The sequence below is a fragment of the Xyrauchen texanus genome, chromosome 10 (genome assembly GCF_025860055.1).
Source record: "Xyrauchen texanus isolate HMW12.3.18 chromosome 10, RBS_HiC_50CHRs, whole genome shotgun sequence".
Lineage (NCBI taxonomy): Eukaryota > Metazoa > Chordata > Actinopteri > Cypriniformes > Catostomidae > Xyrauchen > Xyrauchen texanus.
In genome coordinates, this window is record NC_068285.1 from 17,936,479 (window position 1) to 17,953,745 (window position 17,267).

The 17,267-nt window shown below is 37.3% G+C and overlaps 1 protein-coding gene across 3 annotated transcripts in view; it reads left to right on the forward strand.

Moving 5' to 3' along the window:
* The first annotated feature begins 3,392 nt into the window (after positions 1-3,392).
* The window catches only part of LOC127650687 (zinc finger protein 516-like), a 65,381-nt gene continuing 51,506 nt past the window's right edge, over positions 3,393-17,267 (forward strand). For 2 of the 3 annotated variants that reach the window (XM_052136277.1, XM_052136279.1), the window contains exon 1: positions 4,760-4,933. The gene's annotated coding sequence lies outside the window, so the exon portion shown is untranslated. Of the gene's footprint in view, positions 3,626-4,759; positions 4,934-17,267 lie in introns of those variants that run through there. The other variant, XM_052136278.1, reaches the window with a different exon arrangement.

A 17,267-nucleotide genomic window follows, 5' to 3' on the forward strand; every position in this document is an offset into this window, starting at 1 on the left:
GGATGGAAAGAGTAATGTAAAAGGCAAGTAATGTCATATCTCAAAGATTTACATTTGTAAAGACCTTTGGTGATATTTATAATATTCTTAAACACAGATTCCATAATGACATTTGATGTTTTTCTTTTGCATTAAAACGGTTTGTCTGCAGTGCATTCAGTGCATAGGAAATGACATCGGATGAAAAGCAAATTCTTATGGCAAGCAAGTAGTATGTTTTGATGAGATATGACTTCATTTGTAAATCTCTTGTTGAAATTCATATTTTAATTAAATTTTCGGAACATAATTGCTTCAAATGTTTTATTGCTTTAGCTCTTTGGAGTTTTGGTGACAGTCTAAGCCTAAGAAAAAACGATTTACTAACAAGAATGCAAAAGTCTGCTTTAAAGCTGAAAGAGAAGCAGGAGTGATTTGTAAACATAACACTTAAATGTGAGAACTCTCAAAGAGCTGACCATGGTGCACATCAATTGTCTCAGGATTCAACTCCAGTCTACCTCTTTTTGTCTGAATAGATTAGTCCCCAGGTCAAAGTTTGGAGGTGCACCCCTCCCCTCCCCCTTTCATGAAATATTCACTACATTCGGCTGTTGTCAAAGCAACAGGCCTGACACTGCAAATCAGAAAACCAGGGATTAAAGCAGAGGGGTTAAGTATAAAACATGTGGTTTTAAAATGTTTAACCTTTACCGAGAAGAAACTGAAATGCATATACAGTGTTCCGGCATGACCTATTTTTAGACTTCCTTTTCCTGCAGCATTCAAAACATACCATTTCATCATATTCAGCCTTAAACTACAATGTCTGTTCAGAGAAACGGATATTGCTGATACTAACTCCACCCCAGATTATCTGCAAATTCTTCTTGATTTTACTATTGTTGAACACATCAATTAAAAATGCACTACAGATTGCTTTTAATATGAAATGTCTAATCCCAAGTATACAAAATGGTAAACAAGTGAGGTAATTTTTGATTAAAGATGTTCTTTTGTGGCCTCTGTAATCTGCACAGCTGGAGGTGAACAGGAAAAGCATTCTAAACTTCATGATGGAGCTTGTGAACTCTGACCTGCTGGAAGAATATTCACATGCATCCTCCCCCACTTCTTTTCAAACTAAATCTCAGAGTCAAAGTTGTTCCAATCCACACTGCTGTGGATAACAACAGGTTGTTGCATTCAAACAGTTTTCGATTCTATGAAGATGTGAGGCCACATTTGGTTGAAAAATGCATGTTGTGATCCATGGTATGGAAAAAAAATGTAAACACCTCTTTAAAAGGCAAGGAAAGAAACTAATGTTCGGAAATGTGTCCGCAAGACAAATACGCTAGATTAATGAAATAAGTTGCAAACAGGCTAAATTAGTTTTATTCAAATTTTAGTTGGAATCTTGAGAATAACTCAACACAATAACTCCCTTGGAAACAAATGTTGCCACACACATAAACCAGACTCAATGGACCCCCCTCCTCTAAACAGAATATTTCATTTGAGCCGCAGAGCTTTATTGTATTCCACATGTGATCATTTATACTCATCTTTTCCCCTCTGTGTCCAGACTTCTGCATGTGAGGTTTTGTGTGTGCCTGAGAGGACTCGTAAGGTGAAAGAGTTCAGAAACTCCCTTCCCCCATGACCAAAAACAAAAATACTAAAATCCATTTAGTACTCTTGCTCATGATCCTCCATCTGAAAAACAAGCCCTTAAAAGGGTGGCAGTCCCAGATACCATAAACCAGACCTAATTGTTCCACACTAATTGCCAAGTACTCTCTTAAGATGATTAAACTCAATAAATAAACTATAATTCATAATGTTTTAGAAAATGGGAGAGAAAAAGAAATCAAAGTTAGCAAAATGAGCATTCCTGGCAGTGCAGCTGTGCCGTTCGATAATTGCGCGAATACGTTGATTAATGCTCAAAGCTGTAGGCAAGAGGTAGTGTGGTTGGTGGTTAATGAAAGGGTGAGTCTGGGATTAAATATGAGATGGGTAAATGGAGATGAGGGAATCAGGTTGCATGTCTTTTCAGACCCGGTGCATTGTGAGCAGGCGAGGGGGAGGCACTGGGGCCCAGCGGCAGCCACAAGCGACAGCTGTCACAGCCTCTGGTGAGAGCCACTAATGACCACTCTTCACATGTCCTACCACTGCTCCAGCCAAACAGCTACTGCATTTTCAACTTCAGCATGTCAGGCCTAAAAGTTATGTAATGAAGAATTGAAATTGTGCAATGGTGATTAACTTTGACAACTGACTTTTGATTGTTCTCATTATTTTTAAAGAGAAAATGTGGTGAAGATAAAAGGCAGACATTCAATGACAGAGGTGCCCAAATATTTTCCAATGAAGAGGAAAAATCTCACTTATTTGAGGGCGTGGGCCAAAAGTAAACATTGCATTATATAAAACATTATGTTAAAATATAAAAGTTGCCATGGTTTAATTCCTTTATGATAATATATATATATATATATATATATATATATATATATATATATATATATATATATATATATATATATATATATATATATCACACACTACTATGTAAAAGTCTTAGGCATATAAGATGCTTCACATAAATATTTGTTTTAAGGTGGTTATTTATTCTTTCAGCTTTAATGTGTCAATAAGAAATACACATATTAGACTCTATTTTATTTTATTGTATTCTATTTTTGCAAATAGAATACAATAACATGGAGCCTTGCAACAGACGGCATGGTCCCCACAGAGCCTCCCACTGAATACTGAGTCAGTCTGGTATTACAAGAAGAGACAGAATCAATTTAGACAGCCTAAATAGATAGAAGAACTATGGCAAATTCTCCAAGAAGCTTGGAACATTCCTACCAGACAAAAAACAAGAAAAAGTCCAGGTGTATCTAGGAGAATTGTTTCTATTTTAAAGGCAATGGTGGTAACGCCAAATATTGATTTAGCTTTTTTATGTTTTCTGGACTTATGTATGACATTAATTGATCAATGAAAACTATTTATGGCATTATTTTTGAAGACTATGCAACATTTTCCTACATACCTAAACTTATGCACAGTTAGCTATGTGTAACACAAGTAGACATGTATATATAGCCTATATATATATCATCTTGGTTGGAACAATACACTTTCAAATGAAAGATAAATTATATGCATAGATGTTTCATCTCTTCTTTTAGTCATTACGCGATTTAGAAACAATAATGATGCTATATCTTATTGTTGTGAATACTGTATGGTGGAAGATTGCGATTCTGCCATTATAAGTCCACCCAACTCCAGAGTTTCCGCAGCACCCAACTTTATGCTGAACAAACAATAGTCAATGGAAGAGGGAGGAACCATCGCCGCTCCAGGTGTCGCACCAAACACACGGGCCACTTCGCTGTCGATCTATTTAACTCGACCTGGATCAACGTCGGTCGGTGTCATCACATCGTTTCCTCAATCTACAAACCCAGACGACCTGATCGTTGTTATTCGCGATTTTAACGCCGAAGTCATTTGGAAACTGCGGATGCCACTCAGTTCGTCATTATTTTCATCTCGGAGTGTCACCTTGCGTTTGTGCCGTTGCCTCCACAACTTCATTACGTCATTTGTGGGGATCGAGGTAAGTTTGATGATCAAACGAATCTGATACTAAGAAAGAATCGATTTCTAAATCTTAAAATCGCTTTATCGCTCGTCTCAATAACAGTTCGCGTACTTTGAAGAAGAACAGGACGGGTTGATTGCTGAATGTGATTGGTTTGCTGTCGCGATGTTAAATAATATTGTTTCCGCACCAGTTAAAATGAGATTAAGATTAGAGATAATCTATTGGCAACTCACTTGAAATGATATAGTCGCACAGGGAATAATACTTTTTTCTATTATAGCAGCATAACGCCTTTCACACTGGTCATATAACCTCAGCCATAATTCTGTTTGTCCATGCGCTATTTTTAGGAAGTTTCTTTCCTGTGCTGAAGCTTGAACCATTGAACCGTTTTATCTGTGATCGTTCAAGAAATGTTTGCTAAACGCACTATTATTAGGCCTAAGACTCGGATGGATGTAGTATTGCGATGTGAAGTTTGTAGGTTTTCACCTAACTTTGTGAAGAGTTTGAGTTCAAATGCATTTCCTTGAATAGTAAGCTTGGGAATTTAGATTTGATTTGCATAACAAGGCAGAATCAGATAACAGGCACACCACTGTTTACTCAGTCGTCCTCCTTATAACTTGACAGCAGCCACGTTATACATGTAGCCTATTTAAAGTCATAAACATATAAAGGTATGCTTTTTTCCCAATCGTTATCATTTGAGCTATGAATCCACATCCCAGGAAGGATCACTGAAACTCATCTGTTGTGTAGACTATTTAAATAATGTACTTGATGCAGAGCAGCACAAGATCCATGTCAATATGGGGATATCACCCATCAGCATATTGATTTTTAATTTTATCGACATGATTGCTTAAGTTTTCAAAAATGGCCTATTATCTTTTACATTTATATAGGCAACCATATATAGTACAAAACAATAGCGATCAATGGCATCAGATGGTGTTAAATCCAAACCCGATGTTACTTTGTGATTACAATTCCAGGGCGGGGCTTTATTGCCGCTTTACTTTTTTGTTTTGTTCAATTTTCTCTCCTCCCCTCTCCCTGAAAGCTTGTCGGATGCTTGTCAGTTCGCATTTAGCTTACCATTATCAAGGCTTAAAGCCTTTCGTAGAGGACGACGGAGCGCGATTTACAAGGATTTTTTTGGATAACGTCCCTGTTGAATTGGGATCTTCACTATAAGGTGTGGCGGATTAATATGTGAATGAAGCATCTGAAAAGCAACCGAGGATGTTCGTGCTTCCTAAAGAATGTGCATGAGTTATCTTTCTCATAAGGATACTTCATAAATAAATGCATATGGTAAGATTGCATACGCAATGTAAGACTAATTCGTATCTGGATAGTTTAATTAGTGGTCACACTTATGTTTTATTTTCTCAGTTTTAAGTTTAGGCTACATTAAGTTTGCATGGGCATTTACATATAAAGAAGTATACTTATTTATCGAGCTCATTTGTTTTGAAACAAACTGTCAAACTGGTTATGGTGTCGTGAAGATGATGATGATGATGATGATGAGGGTGATATGCTATGTGAATGCATTATCATAGCTGTCATCGTGCCAAGAAACATCTGCTCGTGTGAAGCAATAGTTTACTTAAAAGTGGAATAACTTAAGAGGGAAGTTTCGTGGAAAATAACACAACAAGCTACTGTACTGCTTTCTTTGGGCTGCATTATGAGGTGAGTTTGCTGGCAAATGAGCTCCGGGGGTGCGCGAGAGGGGGGCGAGTGCTGGGATGGCGTCAGCACACTGGTTAATACCCCTCCGCTTTGTCATGAGGGGTCTGTTTATGGCTTTGAGCGGAATACTTCATTCTTTTGTGTTCTTATTGGCTTTGCTGGCCCATATTAGGCCTATTGAAAGGATGATGTAAGTCTTCTGGTTTATATAGGTGCAGCATTATTGCAATAATTAGCTGACACACACACACTGCAAAAATGTTTTGTCAGGTAACCTGAAAATGGGCTTTGTGTGGTAACATCTAAATTTTGCTAACTGGTTTTATTCAAGTCAAACATGATTTATTACACAAGAGTAATAAGGTACGACAGGTGAATTAGATTGGATGAGCGGCCTTCAAAGAGTGCTTGGATCAATCCACTTCACTGTGTTTGTAGCTTTCCAAATAGTGGTGGGGATTTTGATTCATTGTTCATTTTGATTCAGTTCACGGATTCGTTCAGTGACAATTTCTGAAGGTTGCATATTTATGCCAGTAGGTGGCATCAAATAAGTATCTTTTTTAATGAGTGAGTCATTCAATCATTGATTCAAACTGATTCGTTAGGAACACAGGGTCATGAGGGCCGGGTTAACTCAGCAAGTAAACCACACCTGGAGTCACAAGTTCGAATTCAGGGCATGCTGACTGACTCCAGTCAGGCTTCCTAAGCAACCAATTGGCCTTGTTGGTAGGGTGGGTAGAGTCACTTTGGGTTAACCTCCTCTTGGTCACTAAAATGTGGTTCTCGCTCTTGGTGGGATGCGTGGTGAGTTGTGCGTGGATGCCGTAGAGAGTAGTGTGAAGCCTAGTCACATGGTAGGTCTCTGCGATAATGCGCTCAACAAGCCACGCGATAAGATGCCTGGATTGATGTCTCAGACATGTAGGCAACTGTGATTTGTCATCTGCCACCCGGATTGAGGCAAGTAACTATGACACCATGAGGACCTAGAGAGCATTTGGAATTGGGCATGCCAATTTGGTGGAAAAACAGAGTTGTTTACTACTGACACAATGGAAGTGAACGAGAGCGATTGTTTTCCACTTAAAATTCACTCAGAAACTAATTTATTTACGAATGAAACACCACTAGTTCTATATCAGCATATTAGAGCGGTGCAATAAACAGAGTTGTTTTTGGTGCTTTGGCTTCTTTTGGAACTATTTTTGCTGCCTGAGAACAAATGTACAAACTAATTGGCCAATATTTTTTAGATAAACGTGAGCTATTTAATTTGAGTTATTAGATGAATTGTTGTGTACAAGCAATATATTACTCACAATCGTGATGTTGTTCAATATGTAAACACTGCTGTGTATACCTGCGGCACTCCACTGAATTGTATATTGCTTAAATGTGACTAAATAGGCCTGACTGAATTAGATCAAAACAACAAAAATTATTTGCTTTGGTAGATCAGGTATATTCTTTTTACCATGTAATCTAACTTATTGGTAATTCCAAATGTCAGGTATTGGTTAAAAAAAAAAAAAAAAGATGACACTGAACTGACAAAACAGTTCTTGTGCTCTGTGCTGATAGACAAAGCACCCACCTTGCAGTAGTGGAGGGAGATATTTGCATGGGCCTTAGCTAAAGACACTTCCTTTTCATGTGTAGCTGGTTACTTTGCAAAGCCTCAATGAAGCACATTTTTTTACATGGCTTCGGTTCATGCTCTACACATCTTTTGACTGGTCAAATCAAACAAACTCTGTTAACTTGGGAATGAGTGTGTAGGTGTTATATTACTTGTTTGAGTTGTGAAAAGACCTCAGCAGCATAAGAAATCCCAGGCGTGACTGTTTTGATATGAAAGAAAAGTGATAAGATGTTCAGTGCTTTATTTTGTATTTTTTTTTTCATCTTTTGAGAAAAGCATGGGTGCTTGGGTTCAACCATTTAAATGCTGAAAGATGGGGGATTTTTGGATTTCAAGAGGAAGGTAGCTCTTGAGAATGGAAGGCACACCAATTGCTTTTAAAATTGAAAGAAGTTTGATGCATTGAAGGCCAAATTCTCCTTGGCCAGTTTAGACAGAAACCTTGCTGTTTACACCAAATATCTGGGTCACATGCAGAACTCCTGTTGTAGTCTAAGAATATGGATAGTTTTTAATTCCGTTTATGTACAGGGGATTAAATAACATTCCACGATTTGCAGAATATATCTCAGTAATCTGGTCCTAATTGTACATATCCTTTTTTTTTGGCCATTTTCACTCAACTCATTGGTACTGTTTGAAGTTTACAGCTTGAACTCGTGTTAACCTTGTGAATTTGACCCTGCACGTCCTATAGATATTCTGGAATGACTTTAAGCAACCCTTAATAGCAAAAGATCCCCATTGCTGAAGGAAGTAACCATTATTAACATTATCAGTGGCTTTGAGTACAGGCAGTTAGGAGGCTAAAACAAAAGGCACAAGGGTGCCATTGTGAAGGATCAGCAGTAGATTACTAGAATCTTTTTCATGGCCTGAATAAGCTTCTAGTTTCTCCATCTGGACACACCAAAAAAAAAGCTTCCATTTGCAACTTTAATATTTTAATGCCTATGTTATACGGGAGCAATTTGAGGCTGCTTAACCATTAGTGTCATTTGTACTCAGGATTCAAACAGAACAAGCATAGCAAGTGTAAGGTTCTAAAGTTTATGCACTAATTTTTATGTTGTTCATTAAAACATTTATGTGAATTAAGTATATTATGTCGCAAAGCTGTTTACAAAACCATTAAAAAAATCATTACTTCATCATGCCACTCATTACTCATGTCAAGCATACACACCCACATACAGAAATAGATTGGTATGAGAGAGGTCTATAGCTTTTGGTCATGAATATGACATCAACTGAAGTGCAGTTTTACCTGTTTTGGAATAATTTGAATAACTGTCTGTTTGATAAACATTTGATTGTAGTACATACAGTCTAATAGAATATAGATTCAAGGACATTTAGCTACATACCTCAGTTCTTAAGGATCCATTTTCCTTAAGATTATCCTTATTCGTACAATAATTCCTAAAGGATATATCCACCCATTTTCTGAATCTTCTCTTCTGTGGTCTTAATCTACCTCTGATTTGAAGTGTCGGGACAATGTTAACTCTGCTCTGTATAAAGTAAAATAGTGCTATTATTGTATTAAGGAGGTATTCCTACCTTATCAAACCCTTAGAATTTACTTATGTACCTTATGTAATCAGGTTGATTTAGTCGTTTTCTGTCAAACAATATATTGCTATCCTTATGAGGACACTCCATAGACATAATTATTTTTATACTGTATGAACTATAGATCCTATGCCCTACCCCTAAACCAAACCCTCACAAAAAACTTTCAACATTAAAAAAGAAAAAAAAAAAAGAGTATTTAGGATGTTTTTTAAGCGATTTGAATTATGGGGACACTAGAAATGTCCACATAAATCATATTTATAGCATAATACCTTTGTAATCAACAGTTTGTAACCTAAAAAAATGTAAAATCCTCGTGTGGAGCGGAGGGGGGTGGGGCCGGGTCGGAATATCGCACGCCCGGTCCCCAATCGGCCTGATGAGGCGCGCGAGGGATAAAGGCGGCCGGTGACGATTGTTCGAGAGAGAGAGAATTACGGGCATGTCCGCATGTGTGTTTGTTTATGTTGTGTTTTAAGTTTCTTATTAAATTATTATTTATGTTGACAAGCCGGTTCTCGCCTCCTCCTTGCCCATCCTTTAACTGTTTTACACCTCGTAACCACCCAAACCTGTACACACACACACACACACACACACACACACACACACACACACACACACACACACACACACACATGTTGTGTTTCCATGTTTTATGGGGACTTTCCATAGACATAATGGTTTTTATACTGTACAAACTTTATATTCTATCCCCTAAACCTAACCCTACCCCTAAACCTAACCCTCACAGAAAACATTCTGCATTTTTACATTTTCAAAAAACATAATTTAGTATGATTTATAAGCTGTTTTCCTCATGGGGACCGACAAAATGTCCCCACAAGGTCAAAAAATTCGGGTTTTACTATCCTTATGGGGACATTTGGTACCCACAAAGTGATAAATACACGCTCACATACACACACACACACACACACACACACACACACACACACACACACACACACACACACACATTGTCATTGAGTGGTATGTCATCACTGCTCCCCTGGCCATCTGATGGGAAGCTGGCACCATGTTTGAGCAGCTCCGCCACGCGTGGTCAACATTTGGCCGTTAATCCCACTATTAGGGTAATCTGCTCAACCCACCAATCAATAGAGTGCATACCCAGCCTCCATGAGAGCCCTGTAACAGGCAAAATTAGGGCTGAAGAAAAATGATTTAATCACTGGGATTAAGTGCAGCTGAGGGGGAGGAGAGACTCCGCAAGAAGAATTAAATTTCCAGAGTTAAGACGTCCAGGTTAGGAGAGAACAGATGTCTTCCTTATTTGAAAGTAAGAAATTATTTACTTATTTAAGTTTGTTTGATTTTGATTAGGCAGTATATGGCTGATGTTTCATAATAAATATTGTGTTGAAAACGCACCTTTTTCTCTACGTTTTGGCCTTGCCTCCACACTGAGATGGTGTTTTTGTCAGCGAAAACTGAGCTTTTTTAAAACGCTCTCCCAAGTGAATCAATTTGAAAATGCCATCTTTGCGTTGTATTGGGGATCGCGAAAATGAGTATATCTGAAAACGATGCCGCATTTGTTGTTATGTGATGCTGTCGTGATCCATTCAACCAAAACAATCAAGATGGTGGCCCATGTTATAGCGGTGCTTGTGCCTGATATTCACTTTGATAGCATTGTTAAAAATAAATGTTAATTTGTACAACCATCACATTGCATTCCTTCAAAGGCAATGGGAAATTTGCTCGACAGAGCACAAGGACAATTGCATTTCAGACCGTACAGACAGCAGCTATTTTTTGCATGCGCAATATGGGGATTTAAGCATTTTCACACATTTCAGTGTGGACGAGCAACATTTGGAAAGCACTTAAAAAGGCATTGTGGACAGAGAGCATTTCAAAATGCTGTTTTCACATGTATCCGGATGTAATGTAGACAAAGCCTCAGTAAAGGATTGGTTGTTTTGTTGTATACTGTATTTAATAAGATAAATAGAATGGTATCTATCTTGACTAAACCAGAATCTATTCAAATCATGATTTAGAGCTTAATCTTTTATTTTGGGAAAGCTGACTAATAATCATCCACCAATAGGAAACAATTGCTTGGTGATTTCATCATTGTAAATTGCTAACATTGTGTAGTATAAACAAATAGGCTTTTCCATCATATAGATACCTTTAGAGGGTTTGTTCAGAATCAGCTGTGTTGGGCGTACATAATACCCAGTGTCTAGTGGTGGGCTTGGCACTTCGGTGTACTGGCAGCAGTGAGAGAGAGAGAGGAACAGAGTCAGAGAGAGCTTAGCAGGGCACAGCTTTGGCACTAGAGAACACAACAAGTTATGGCAGTGTGTGGATCTTCCTGTCCAATGTTCCAACAGGAACAGGTTGGTACTGTATACTGCACACATCCCTGTTTTGACCATGACCTCACTGTCATTGCGTCCAGCATGTAGTTAGCCAGAATTCTCTTCAACTAACATTGCCATGACTTTCATCCTTTTAATTAGACATTTCACACCAAAAAGGGTTTAGAACAAAATGAGGATGAGTGAATTATGACAGACTTGTAATTTTTGGGTGAACTATACCTTGAATTGTGAATTGGTCACTTTTATAGTCAAACAAACAATCATATAGGACCAGATCAAGACCAGACTATTCCGCAAATAATATAATATAGCAAAGCCTGATCATATGACAGCATGATTCAGATTAGGCCATACCAAGCCACACCACATTAAACAATCCAATATCAGACCACAATACACTGACAGGACCATACCAGCCCTAGTTAAACCAGACTGATATACAATTAGCCACAGCCACAACATTTCAGGGCATATCATTGGCACACTTGACAAGACCTGACTATAATATGCTAAACAGACAAGACCAAATTAAAACAATACCATAAAAAAACCTCTTTTAGATATTCAAAATCAAAAGTCTAACAATTATTCCATTTGAGAGGCACAGGAGTAATCCATTGTTGCCATTGGCTGGAAACGACACAAACAGTTGTGGCACCTCCGCCCTTAGGCATTACTGATTTTTCTCTTGTCTTGAGCTTGTTATAAAAACCAGCCTGCCTGAATGATGAAGTTACAAAGAATTCTAAAAACATTTTTACAGATAATCTTGTGTTTCAGGTTATATTCATTGTAACGCCTTTGTAAACTAGGGTAAATTATCTAAATTATCTAATCTCACCTTTAATTTTGTCGCTGTTGTTTGCTGTCTTGTGTGAGTGTTATAGGCTGGGCCGTAACCACATAGACATAATCAGATTTGTGAACAACTTATAAAGGCCTAAGTGGTTATCTTTGGACCTTCATATCCTGAATATATGTGGTTCCTTTCTTGATTATAGGAAAAAGGTTACTCAGTATAAATTTACATGAATTGTGTGAAGTTGTTTTTAAAGTTTAGGAAAGATAAAAATTCAGTTGTCCAAGGATTAGCATTTGTGGAACTAGAGTCTGTGTTTAATATTGGGATACTAATATTTAGATTACAACTTACCAGAGCTCCAGAGCAGTGTATAATGTATAAACAACTCAATACAATGCTATACTATATACTATGCTCTGCTATGCTATTCTATGCTATGCTGTAATGCACTGTATGTTATACCAGTGTTTCCCAAACTTAGTGCTGTTTTAATACTTAAAATATACTAAGCTATACTTTACAATACTGTACTAAATTCTTCTAAAGACAACACTAAACATTATTCCAGTGTTTTCAAACCCTACTGGACTAATACTATACTTTAATTTAGTAATGCTATTCTGATCTATACTTGACTCTCGACTATATTGCAGTACACTAAAGGTTATACTAGTGTTTTGCAAACCCTGCTGGACTTACTATACTGTACTATACTATACTATACTATACTATACTATACTATACTACACGTTTTACTCGACCTGACCCTAAAATAGTGGACTACACTACACTAAACATTATCCCAGTGTTTCCCAACCTCACTGGACTAATACTACACAATACTATGCTATGCCATGCCCTACCATACTATACTAAATGTTATACCAGTGTTTCCCAACACTGAAAATAAGTTAGTTTAAGAGTGAACTTGAAGATATTAAGTAAAATCTATATTTGTACTTAATTCAAACATGTAAAAATGAATGCTCTGGCTTATAAGTAAATATAATTTGTGATTTTTTGTTATTTTTACAATGCGTCATTATGTATCAGTCCTAAAGTAGAAAACCTTGTCATAATAATTAGTTAATTTGAGTAAATTTCACAGGTAAATGAAATAAGTATATTTTACTTAACTTTTCAAAGCTAGTTCTCCAAAGTTTATTTACACAATTTTTAATGTTGATTTTGTTGTAATGTTTGGTAACTTCTTGTTTTGTGAAGTCTAAAGTTAATTTACTTCTCAAAATTACCTGTTCAAGATAAAAAAAATTAGCTGTTGATTGTAACTGTCATTGTGTTTTGTGCACCAAGTGTTGAGGTCTGTGTGTGCAGCTCTAGATCTGGTTTCTAATGCCATTAAACCATGTGGCATTCAACTGATCACAATGTAGTCAGGACATTAATAACATGAAAAATTACTATTACAATTTGAATTTTTTTAAACTAATTCAAAGAGTTCTCTTAAAGAAAATCCTCCATGTTCAGCAATGGCAGCTTTGCAGAACCTTGGCATTCCAGCTGTCAGTTTGTCCAGATATTCAGGTGACATTTCACCCCACACTTCCTGTTGCACTTGCCATAGATGTGGCTGTCTGTCTTGTTGGGCACTTCTCATGCACCGTACAGTCTAGCTGATCCCACAAAAGCGCATTGGGGTTAAGATCCATAACACTCTTTTCCAAATATCTGTTGTCCAATGTCTATGTTTCCACTCTTACCTTTTCTTTTTGTTTTTCTGTTTCAAAAGTGGCTTTGCAATTCTTCCCATAAGGCCTGCACCCCTTAGTCTTCTCTTTACTGTTGTACATGAAACTGGTGTTGAGCGGGTAGAATTCAATGAAGCTGTCAGCTGAGGACATGTGAGGTGTCTATCTCTCAAACTAGAGACTCTGTTGTACTTATCCTCTTTTTTAGTTGTACATCTGTGCTTTCCACATCTCTTTCTGTGCTTGTTAGAGCCAGTTGTCCTTTGTCTTTGAAGACTGTAGTGTACACCTTTGTATGAAATCAGTTTTTTGGCAATTTCAAGTATTGTACAGCCTTCATTCCTCAAAACAATGATTGACTGATGAGTTTCTTGAGAAAGATTTTTCTTTTTTCTTTGCCATTTGTCTTCAAGTGTTTTCAGAAGAGAGGGGGAGGGTTGTGTGTATTGCACTCAAAAAAGATACTCGCTATTAGTAGGGCTGCTCGATTATGGCAAAAATCATAATAACTGTTATTTTGGTCAGTATTGAGATCACAATTATTTAACTCGATTACATATTGGCCTTGGAAACATCATCCATTTATTGAACTTTTAAAATAAATCTTGTCTTTTTAACAGTGGATTTCCTTGAACTTGGTAGAGGAGGAGGATATTGTCATATGACAATTATTTTATGTCACGTATGGTAGTCAAATAAAGAAAAGCCTCCATTGCCACCATTAACAGCAGGGGTGTACACACTTCTATGGAATGAGACTTTTTCATCATAAGTGATAACAGTTGTTATCAGAGTTACAGTAGACTTTGTCAGTTCGAACCAATCTGGCCATTCTCTGTTGACCTCTCTCATCAACAAGGCATTTCAGTCCACAGAACTGCCGCTCACTGGATGTTTTTTGTTTTTGGCACCATTTTGAGTAAATTCTAGAGACTGTTGTGCTTGAAAATCCCAGGAGATCAGCAGTTACAGAAACCCAGCCTGTCTGGCACCAACAATCATGCCACTGTCCAAATGACAGAGGTCACAATTTTTCCCCCCATTCTGATGGTTGATGTTAACATTAACTGAATCTCCTGACCTGTTTCTGCAAGATTTTATGCACTGCACTGCTGCCAAACGATTGGCTGATTAGATAATCGCATGGATGATTGTTGGTGCCAGACGGGCTGGTTTGAGCATTTCTGTAACTACTGTAGCTGCTGATCTCCTAGGATTTTCACACACAACAGTCTCTAGAATATACTCAGAATGGGGCCAAAAACACAAAACATCCAGTGAGATGTTTTGCTGGAAAATGCCTTGTTGATGAGAGAGGACAACAGAGAATGGCCAGAGTGGTTCAAATAGGCAATATCTATGGTAACTCAAATAACCACCAATCTAAAATGTATTTTGTTGCTGTGTATAATGGGCAAAGACTACCCTCTCTCACCATTTTGTTCACCTTGATCCATCTAAAACCCCTCTCTTCTTAATATAGCTGCGTATTGGTGATTTTCTTTAAGATAAGATACACACCTTGACAAATAGCCTATATTATGATTCAGTATGTCACGAGCCATCACGTTATATTCTAACTGCAGCAAGTGTACGTGAGGGATGAGCGCCCTGCACCAGAGTGTACTGTATATCAGCCAGGTGCAGTCCCAATCTCTCCCCCTTATATCGGGTTTCTTCGCGCAAATCATAGAAGTGGCGCTGACCACATAGAGAAATGCCAGTTTCGGAGTTTGCATTTATTTATATGACCTGCTTCCTTATTATTTTAACTTTAATAAATGATGCATTATAGATATAACGCCGGGTGTTTACTTTTTAGACTCTCTGACATGCAAGTTTTGCTTAAGCGGAATGGCAGTTTTGCGATCTACATCACCTGAAGCTGTTTAGAGTGCATCAATCTCAATCAGGCGTGAGCTGCAGTGCTGCTCTCACACGTCATTATTAGGGTTTAATGTGATCTCATGTTGCGTTGAGATAAGGCTCTTATTTAGCACTATATTTACTCAATTTCACACAAACTTAAACTTTTTAAAACAGAATATAAAAAAATTATATTGTACTTTAAATGGTAGGTAGCAGTATCTTTTGATTTCTGTTTAGCCGTCAGATTTTTGTAGTTATTTGTACATGAAAATATTGTTAATATATTAGGAAGAAGGAAATAATAGTACACACAGTAATCAAGCAACCATAGATGTCATGTCCATGTTAGCAATCTCATTTACTCATTTAAAAATACCAAATCAAACCAATTGTACATAGAGTGTAAGCAGTAGAATAAGACATTTACTCAAAGCACACATGCAGCACTTTTACCTTGAAGTTGCACCAGAGACTATTTTGCAGAGACGGGCCACTTCTATTAAAAGGAATGGGAGAAATTAGAACACCCAACTGTAGCCAACGGTCAACAGCTGTAGATAGGAAGTCCCACCTTACAGCTAATAGAGCTAATAACCTTTTAGATACAGACATCGCATGTCTATCAACTCTAGACCGTGCATGCGCATTTGCTATAAAAACTGGTAAAATTGAATTTTTGGCGTAATCTGAGCGAAAGAAGCACCATTTATGATACCAGTGTTGAAATATGTTCTTTGATCATAATCTTGACCAGTTGATTAGTAGAGTGATTAAAGTCCTGAAATGGGTTTGTCAGATAAGGGTGACATCCAAAATGTGTTTTTGGATGTCACCCTTTGCAGTAAAGTATATTATCCTATACTGTTACATCTTAAAGTATACCTAACAAAAATAGATGTTGCTATTTAAAGCACTGCTGTTACACAGCCAGTAAAGCCTTATCAGAAGCTTGTTCGAGTGGTTGAGGCATTTGTATACAAGTATCACGTTCTTTGTTCACTGATCTGATTTCAAGAATTCTGTATTCAGTCAATGTACTGGATGCATTCATTCTGTTCCATTCGCTGTCATATTTATGCAGTGCACCGCTCTGTATTTTAGAAACTAGCTAATAATGTCTTGTTTTTTTGGAGATGTCCCTGTTGTGCCTTTTTCCTGTGGACTGATTGCATGTGGATTTCAACTAATTGGATCCTGTGGATGTCAAGGCCTTACTGCTGTAAATTATTCAGGTTCTGGTTTGTCTGTACAACAACATGTTGAAAAACACAACAGCTAATTTCTTCATTTGTGCCCTCTTTGGCAAAGAGCAAAATAATGTAATGCAGCTAAATATTAGATGCCACTTTGGCAGGACGAGTGCTTTAAAAGTGTTATGTATTTTTATTTTTATTTAAAGGGTTGTGATTGTGTAAATGCGAAGGGGAATTCTGGGTCAGACACAGTCAGTGCCCACCAAGCTGAATGCGTTCCGTAATATGAAAAAGAAAACCAAGAAAACTATGGATTTAGAATATGAATAAACTTCAGCTTTTCCAACAGCTGTTCCTCTGAGAAAGAGCTCTGCATTTATTAATAGCCTGAGCTCTAGGGATTTCACTTATTGAGAAAAATAATGTTAACATTCAGTGCCAAATCTCTCATCTCCAATACGCTTTTAAAGACACAGGCATCATTTCTGTTCATTTACACCTGTTGTGGAAGTCTGTTTTGGAGTTTGTGTCTTGTATACATTCTGCAAGTACAGTACATAGGCCTACATTTGTTCTGACACAACTCTTTTTTTATAAGCAAAACTTTCTGGGCAGTAGAGCTACTATAAAGTATTATACTTGAAGTTATTGTGCAACAAAAAGTGGAATAAAAACACACAGCTCTCTAGGCAGCCATATTGCTTGAATAAACAAATTCATAACGCCAATTTTAACGGAAAAAGCTTATTTTTGTAAATTCTAAGGAATTCCAAGGAAGTGGTATTCAGTAC